The sequence below is a fragment of the Meles meles genome, chromosome 18, assembly GCF_922984935.1.
Source record: "Meles meles chromosome 18, mMelMel3.1 paternal haplotype, whole genome shotgun sequence".
In the NCBI taxonomy this organism is placed as follows: domain Eukaryota; kingdom Metazoa; phylum Chordata; class Mammalia; order Carnivora; family Mustelidae; genus Meles; species Meles meles.
This window is the reverse complement of record NC_060083.1, coordinates 1,421,465-1,430,020: the sequence shown is the minus strand read 5'-3', so window position 1 is coordinate 1,430,020 and position 8,556 is coordinate 1,421,465. Positions and strand designations below refer to the sequence as shown.

Below are 8,556 nucleotides of genomic sequence, written 5' to 3'. Positions count from 1 at the left end.
CCTTGGGACGGAGGGGCCCCTGCCGGGACGACAGACCCTGCCGGCGGCGCATTCCACCTTCCAGCAGGCGCTGTTCCGAGGGGCCCAAGGGCGCTGGGGGAGGGGAGTGGGGAGGAGGGGCCGGGAGCCCCAGGGGCGCGTGCGGACGGGGGGCGGCGGGGCGGGGCGGGGTCGCTCCGCGCGGCCGCGACGCCTCCTGCCGGTCGCCAGAAGCCGCGTCCGCTTCCCGCGATCGCCGGCGCCAAGCCCGGACTCGCCACGCGAGGCCAAAAGAGCGGCGTTTTCTGCCGCGGCGACGGCAGCTACGGTCGCCCGAGGCCCCATCGCTCCCACGACGGCTCCTCCCAGTCCCCGGTGCTGCGGGGGAGGAAAAAAAGGGCCCGTGACCCCGACGTGACTTGAACACGCAACCTTCTGATCTGGAGTCAGACGCGCTACCATTGCGCCACGAGGTCACAGCGAGCGCACGACTCCGCGTCGCTCAAGACCTCGCTGCGCCGGCACCGGCCCGCGGCTCCGGGCACCTAGGCCGGGAGGCGCGGCCCCTCCCCCGCCCCGCCCCGCCCCGCCCCGCCCCGCCCGGCGCCCGGGTCGCCCCGAAGGGGAGGGGCGCGAGCGGCCTCGCTCCTCGGCTTCCGGGAAGCTCGCGCGCGGGGGCCGCGGAGCCGGAGCGCCTCCCCGCCCGCCGGAGCCCGGGTGCCCGCGGGGCCCGACTCGCCCGGCCGCCGCCCGCTCCGCACCCGGGAGCTGCAGCCGCCGCGGCGCGGGGCGGGCGGGGAAGGAGAAGCGGGCGCCCCCCCCGCCCGCGCCGGCACCGGGGCGCCTCGTTCCCCGGGCTGGGACGCCGCCGCGCGCTCAGTCTTTGCAAAGCGTCAAAGGAAACCTTTTCCTTGACGAGGGTCACCGCGAGGTCGCGAAGACGCAGTCCTTGAAGCCCCCCCGGGGGAGGTCGCCTGCTCATGCATGATCGTGCGCGACGTTTACTTCTGCAGTTTCGATCTTGGACTCGAGGGGCGGCCCCCGTAGGGAAAAGGACCCTATTAAGGTGTGTCCGGCACCAGGTCGAGAACGTGAACTTTACCGCCCCCACTCCTTTCCGGTGGCTTCCAATTCGTTTCTGAGATGCCATCGTCTCGGACACGACCTGCTGTCAGTGGCCTCGCTTGTCCTAATACCGTGCGCATAATTTAGGTAATATTTTTTCCGAGCATGATTTGAAGCGGCTCATTGTCCACGTCGTGGGAGTCTGAAGTCCCTGCTTTTGGACAGTACTTTTTCCTTTTTTTTATTAAATAAAATTATAAATGAGTGAGCAAATAAGCTCTTGATTTTTTTTTTTAAAGCTATTAATATTATAGAGCACTCTTCTGGTCTAAGAACATGAAGCATCAATTACTGCAATAAATACAATTCCCCACAAGGGCCTGATGTTCAGGGAAGGAAGATCCAGAATGGGCCTCACTCTTTACAGGAGGGAAAGAGGAACAGTGTCTGGGGCTCTCGGCGAAGCCGGTGAGGGGTAAGGGCTCTCTCACCATCCTGATTACTTGGGGACAGCTAAGGCCACCAGAGCTTCTATGAATCTTGGATAGGAATCTTGTCAAATTTTGTGTTTATGGCCCAGTGTGAAAACAGCAGGCTTTGGGGTTAAGTGTGAGTCCTGAGACAGCTGCTGAAGGCTGTCAGAGAAGCAGAGACCAGAAGGTTCTATCCCTGTCTTCAGCAGGGGAAGAAGAGTCAGCTAGCCCAAGATTACTGATTGCCTCTACAAGTAGCCAGACCAGAGTCCCTTACTTACTGCTTTTGACGGCCAGAGGTGAATTGGGCCCTGATTAGGGGAAGGTGTGGGGAGCTAGGGAGTGACAGAAATGTTTCTCAGAGATCTAAGAAGGGACCGAAATGTCAGAACTCTGAGGTTTGGATTCTCTTTTGGGGTGATGATGAACTTCCTTCCCTGCTCCCCCTTGAGGACCTCCGGCACTGGCCACATAGCAAAGTCACTGTGAGGAACAGCCAGCTCCTTTCCCATAGAGGTCAAGAGTGCAGAATCTACTGGAAGGGATGCTTCACACCCAAGGAAAGACCAGAGACACTCTTGAAAGCCCTGCTCAGATTTTTAGATATACCTGTCATGTCCTGGCCCTTCTCCCCAGATGTGGAACCCAAAGCTAGTTTTTATTTTAAACTACAGTGTGGTAATATCATCGGGTGAAGGGATTAAAGAGATTTGTGCAGATAGGGTTATAGGGTCCTTTTTAAAAGTAAGATTTGGGCACCTGGGTGGCTCAGTCAAACATCTGCTTCTGCTCAGGTCATGATCCCGGGGTCGTTGGATCAAGCCCCACCACCGACCAACCTTCCTTCTTGGCTCCCTGCTCAGTGGGGGGAATCTGATTCTCCCTCTGCCTCTCCCCCTGGCTTGTCCTCTCTCTTGCTCACACTCACTCAAATAGATAAAATCTTTAAAAATAAATAAAAATAAGACTCTTGCTTGCCAGGGCCTTACCAAAGTGAAGGGAAGGAGGAAGTCAGGCCCATGCACCCAGCTAAAGCCTCTTATTTATAATTTTGACATTTTGTTCATCTTGGAGTTTGGCATTAATTTTTTAAAAAACTATATATACACACACACACACACACACATATATATAATATAATTTTTTTTTAAATTTATCTTGACTACCGAGTTTTTGGGCACCACCCACACTCCTTGCATTTTGCCCCCAGGAGAGGGCCTCACTGGCCTCGCCCTCATCCCAGCCTAAGGCTCACTGAAATTCTGGGACTGCCCAGACACCACAGAACACTGCTTCTTTATTCTAGAACTAAACTCTTATTCAAAACAAACACAGGGGCGCCTGGGTGGCTCAGTGCGTTGAGCCTCTGCTTTGGGCTCAGGTCATGATCTCAGGGTCCTGGGATCGAGCCCCTCAATGGGCTCTCTGTTCAGTGGGGAGCCTGCTTCCTCCTCTCTCTGCCTGCCTCTCTGCCTACTTGTGATCTCTCTCTGTCAAATGAATAATCTTCAAAACAACAACAACAAACACACACACAAAACAAGAAAAAATGGAAACAAAAAATCCCCCGTAAAATACACAAAACTTCAAAACCACATGACCGTCAAGGTCCAGTTAAATACCAAAAGAAACAGGGTAGTGCCAACATTGGCGGGGGTGCGGGGAAAATGAAGATCTATGAGAATTCACGCAACACTGGAAGCGAATGTGTACATTGGGAGCACTGTGTGGACTGTGATGTGGCAAATGTTTTTAAAAAATCCTTCTGTCCAGGCATTCTCTCTTGTAGAGAATAGGTACCAAAGAAACAATGAAACATGAATGCACAGCCATACCTTCCAGGCTGTTCTCATCAACACTGTAATAAGGAAGCGACGGGCGCCATCTCGATGGTTCCATGGTCCAAGCCCAGTGTGGATTTCCAAGGGAGCGAGGCAGGGAAGCTGGCTTTGGTGAATGCGTGCCTGTATGAGGGAACATCAGGGACTCTTGAATAAAGAGGTGTGGAAGGGAGAAGTCCAGGAGGAACTGCTGTGGAGAAGGAAGGCTGCCGGCATTATGCCGAGGGCTGCCCCACCACAGAGAAAAATGTTAACTTTGGCTTCTCAGTCTCTGCTTAGACCCAGGCAACTGAGCTATCGCTTAGAAAAAGTTTTTCCCTGGCTTTGTTTCCTAAGGGACTGAAAATGTTCCAACTCCCCAGAGCCCGTCAAAGATGTCCTAGATCTTTCTGACAGACACATTCCTTTTCCAGCACATTCCAACAGTGACTTGAAAACAGGCCCGAGAAGGTGCTCTATGGAGTGAGTTTTTCTAGCATGCAGCTCTGGGGCAGGCTGGCTTCTTGGGAGGCATAGGGGGAGACTGGGAGGAGAGCCCAGAAGGTATTTTGGGAGGAACTGGTGAGAGGAGGAAGCCTTTGGGGAGGAAGCTGACCTGGACGGGGGTGGGGGGAGCTGTGAGGCTGTGATGGAGCCCTGGCAGCCGCTCTGCCACCCCGAGGAGAGAGCTGGGAACAGAGACAGCCTGCGGGAGGACCCCACCCCTGCATCAGAAGACAATGACAGTAGGCGGATGACAGCAAGTTGTGGTGGCCAAAGGCTCACAGCGGGAGGCTGTCTGTCTGCTTCTCCCCTCTTCAGAAGGACAAACACCCTTGGAACTGCTGGAACATTTAGAATTTCATCAGAAATACTCACTGGGACTCAGAGTGGCATAATCCAGAGCCCTAGCCAAGGACAGGTCTCCAGGCCCTAGCCTCCTGATGACCTGCCGTGAAAGGGCCATCCTAAACCAGCGAGGGGGAGATGGGAGTTGAATCTGGTCGCTGCATAGAGGCCAAACCAAACCAAACAGAACAAAAAAGATGGCAGATTTGGGGAGTGTGTCAACCTTAGGCACTTCAATTTTTTTTCTTGTAGGCATTTCGATTATGATAATTTGCTTTGATCCTAGGTTTCCATTCTTTGTGTCTAAAACCTTCCTTACGAAAGAAACCCTCCCTTAAAATGGGAAAATCCAAAGCGATTACGAGTGAAAACAGTTGCTGTTTCTTCCCTCCCTGCCCCTCTCCCCTTTAAAGCTTCTGTGACCTGCTAGGCTTTAGTTTTGCTGAGGTGGTTCTGTTGACACCCGGGACAGTTGGCTGACAAGTCACGACTTGAAATTTTTTTTTTTAAGCTCTATACCCAACTTGGGGCTTGAACTCATTACCCTGAGATCAAGGGTCACATGCTCTATGGACTGAACCAGCCAGGTGCCCCCGGAGCTTGAATATCTTTCAGCGGTTTAATTAGGTTGTCACTTTTGTTCAGGACCAGAGGAGACTGGGACAGGGCGGATATCCTTTACATTGGAGAAATGGAATGCCAGAAACAGAAACTTTTAGGTCTACTGGCGTATCAGCTATGAGCGCAGCTAGCAAGAGCCAAGGGTCCTGATTACTAGTCCCAACGTGACAATAAACGTGACCTTCTCAGTTTGTCTTTGCCTCATGTGACGCTGTTCCCTGAACTGGTCCCTGGAACTTTTCCTAACCCCCAGAGCCGTGTTTGCTAATGCTCACCAAAGAAACTGGACGGCAACTGTGGCTTAGGAAGCAGGGGCTATGTGTGATATAGAAAAATATTGGGGTTTGCAGCCAATGGCCGAGAAAGAATTCTTGAGACGTCTTCGGTGCAAAAAGGTGGTTTTATTAAAGAATGGGGTCAGGGCACGTGGGCAGAAAGAGCTGTACTAGGGTGGTGAGGAGTGGCCCATGATACACTTTCAGGTTGGGAGGGGATTAGGGTCAGTGTAAGTCTCCAGGGAACTTCAGAAGCAAGGTTTCCAGGACCCCGAGGGGGCTGGCTGTTGTTAGGAAAAGTTCATTTATTACAGCTCAGTAAACCCTGTGTCTTTGGGTGTCTGTCAGTGGGCCGGATGCTTCGGGGATGGTCACTAACGTGTATCTTGGGGGTGCGGGGTAGAGATAAGCACATTTCCAAAGGAATTTCTATATGTTAAAGAAGTAAGTACAGGCTCCTGGGGGGTCGGCTAAGAGAGCTTTTGCCCTTAGCAAAGTGTCAACATCGAGGCAGCTGAGCTCCGGGAGGAATACCACTCGGCCTGTTTCAAGGACTTGTCCATAGGCTGTTTAGGAAGGAAGTTCAATTGTTTCTTCAGCCTTTGTTTCCCACATCGTATCTGGAGACTGGCTTCAGGGCCAGACAGGCCTTGAAATTCCACCAAAAGCAAGTGAAAAAGATGATGCTCTTTTTTGGACTAAAACAGCTGTCTTTCAAGATGGGGTATAGTTTCTAACTAAAGGGGGGGAACCTTGTCCCTGTTACCAGAATTACTTAATTAATTTATTATGTTTTTAAAGATTTTATTTATTTGACAGAGATCACAAGTAGGCAGAGAGGCAGGCAGAGAGAGGAGGAAGCAGGCTTCCTGCCAAGCAGAGAGCCCGATGCGGGACTCGATCCCAGGACCCGGAGATCATGACCCGAGCCAAAGGCAGAGGCTTAACCCACCGAGCCACCCAGGTGCCCTGTTACTAGAATTTAATTATAGGATTAAAATGTCTTTAGCAGCATAGACATAGCCAGTGGTTACTGTGAGAAAATCCACTCTGCCAAGGAGAAGGCAGGAAGTGTACCCAGTGGGGCTGGGTGTCAGGACACAGGTTCCAGTCCTGTCTTCACCACCTACCAGCTGTGGGATATTGGAGAGGTCACCCAACATTTCTTTTCCCCAGATTCCTCAATTCGAAACTGAGTGCAATATAACTTATCTCAAAAGGTCGTTGTAAGGATTGAACAAAGTAATGCTCTAAAAATGAATTCCGGAGGCGCCTGGGTGGCTCAGTCAGCTAAGCACCTGCCTTCAGCTCAGGTCATCATCTCAGGGACTTGGGATCGAGCCCCACATAGGGCTCCCTGCTCAGTGAGGAGCTTCCCTCTCTCTGCCCCTTCCAGTCCCCCCGCAACTTGTGTGCTCTCTCATTCTAATAATATTTTTAAATAAATGGAGGATTCCTGAGAGATCAGCCTTGTTCCTAGTATTTAGTGTGTAGTGTGACTACTAGGTTTCCATGGAGATGTCAGCACTGAGGCCCTGGGCCAGTACAGAGCTGACCAGGGCTGCAGGAGATGTAATTTAACCTGATTCAGGGGTAAATGCTGTACACGTGAGTAGTAACGGAGTTTGCGGTGAATACTCACGGGGAGTCCTATCAGCCAGGTGGCGGCTGTGGTGCTGGCTGGCCCCTTTTCCCACTTTACATTCTCAGTGTTTCTCTACCTCATCCTGGTCTCCGATTCTTCTGTGATGGACTCCAACCAAATCCCTTTAATTGCAGGCCCGGAATACCCAGAGCGTAAACTTCCTGCCAGTTATCGGATAGACATGTAAATTGGGGAATCATCACAAAATGAGTAATAAACCTAATCTGAGTGGCCCGGGAACTCCCATCTTTGTCATTTTATCAATTACTTCCTCGGAGCACCCACTCTGTCCCTGGTGGTGGGTATTTGATATTTTACTTTATTTAATCTTTGCAACCTATCTGGTCTTGCATTTGTCCATTGTTACAACTTGACCTTTGATGGTATTTGCTCTTCCCTGTTCATATATAGGGAACTTCCTCTGAAGAGCCTTTTACTGGCCCCCCAACCCCCCTTGGAAATGTTCTGCTTTGAGGTTCCATTTGTATTTTGACAGTATCGTAAAGCCTTTTGAATTTTTATGGAGATGCTTTTGGCCGTTTGATCTGTGGTTCGGGCAATAACATCTTCTCTTGTTGAGGGGAAATGTTCCTAAGAATAAGATCATGATAATTAGAGAGTCGCAAACATTTCAAGACATTCTGGTCCAAGGCTTGGGTCCCTCATCTCCGTCAGAACAACCAATCCAGTGGTTCCTTAAGAGAAAGAACTGTACTAGCCACACGTCTGGTATCTGGTGGGACTCTTCGTAGCCCTGTTTCGAGGTCCTGGTGTTTCGCCAGAACCGTCTGCATCCGTCAGCGCTCTTCGACTCTCAAGACTTGGTTCCTCGTTCCCTGTTTTGATTTCTCTCTACAGGGCATGACCCTTATTTTAGGTCCTACGCTGTGTCCTCAGTTCCTTTAATGGATGTTTCCAAAGGTTGAATGGGTTTCAGGATAAATTTGTTCTAGAGGCTCCCGAGTTGTCCAGCTGGTCAGTGACCTCCACTGAGGCCCTTGGTGTCTTCGCCCTTTGGTGCCTTCCCTGAGCATCCCTGGGGCTCTGCTCCCTGAGGCCCCGCTGCCTAGCCCGGCTGGCCACGGCCACCGGGGAGGGAAGCCGCAGGTGCACGAGCGAGGTTGGGAGCCTGGAGCGGGGGCTATGGTGGGTCTGGACGACCCGAGGGCTGTACGCCCAGCTGCAGCCCTGGTCCGGACGGGCGATAGCCGAAACCCGGGGGCTGAGGTCGGGTCTGAGACCCCGGAGGCCGGGCGCCCAACAGGGGAACAGCGGAGGGCGGGGGAGGAAGAACCCGGAGGGAGGAGCCGAGCCGCGGAGACCCCTCTCCGCGCAGACCCCTCTCCGCGCAGACTCCGGGTCCGGCTGGGCTCCACCCCTGGGCTTTTATCCCGCCGCCCAGCCAATCGCGGCTGAGGTTGCGCGGCCGTCACAGCGGGCGTCTGTGACGTCGAGCGGTCCCCTGGGCACGTGACTCCGCCCCCGGAAGTTCCCCATGAAATTCCTCCGCCTGATTCCAGGTCCCAGAGAGACCCGGCCTCCACCTCCCTCTCAGCCTGTCCCGCCCGTCCTTCCTCGGTTCGGAAGCCGCTGTCGATCGCCGGCCGGTCGGTGGGCCACCGCAGGGAGGAACGCTCCTCAAGCCCGCTTTACCAGCGCCGAGCTGCCTGCCACGGGCCTGCTGCTTCCACGAGGCCCAGGGCGCAGTTCGAACCGGAACCCGGGTGCCGACGGGAATCCGCGGATCCCGGTGCGCGGTGGGACCTCCGCGGCCGCCGCGCGAGGCTCTGGCCACGCCCCTTCCGGAGCCCCGCCCGAGGCCCGCGGGG

General features: G+C 53.5%; 1 non-coding gene across 1 annotated transcript; it reads right to left on the bottom strand.

The window, feature by feature from the left end:
- Window positions 1-383: 383 nt before the first annotated feature.
- Window positions 384-455, bottom strand: TRNAW-CCA. The gene has a single exon. It is a non-coding gene; the product is annotated as a tRNA-Trp (tRNA).
- Window positions 456-8,556: the final 8,101 nt, after the last annotated feature.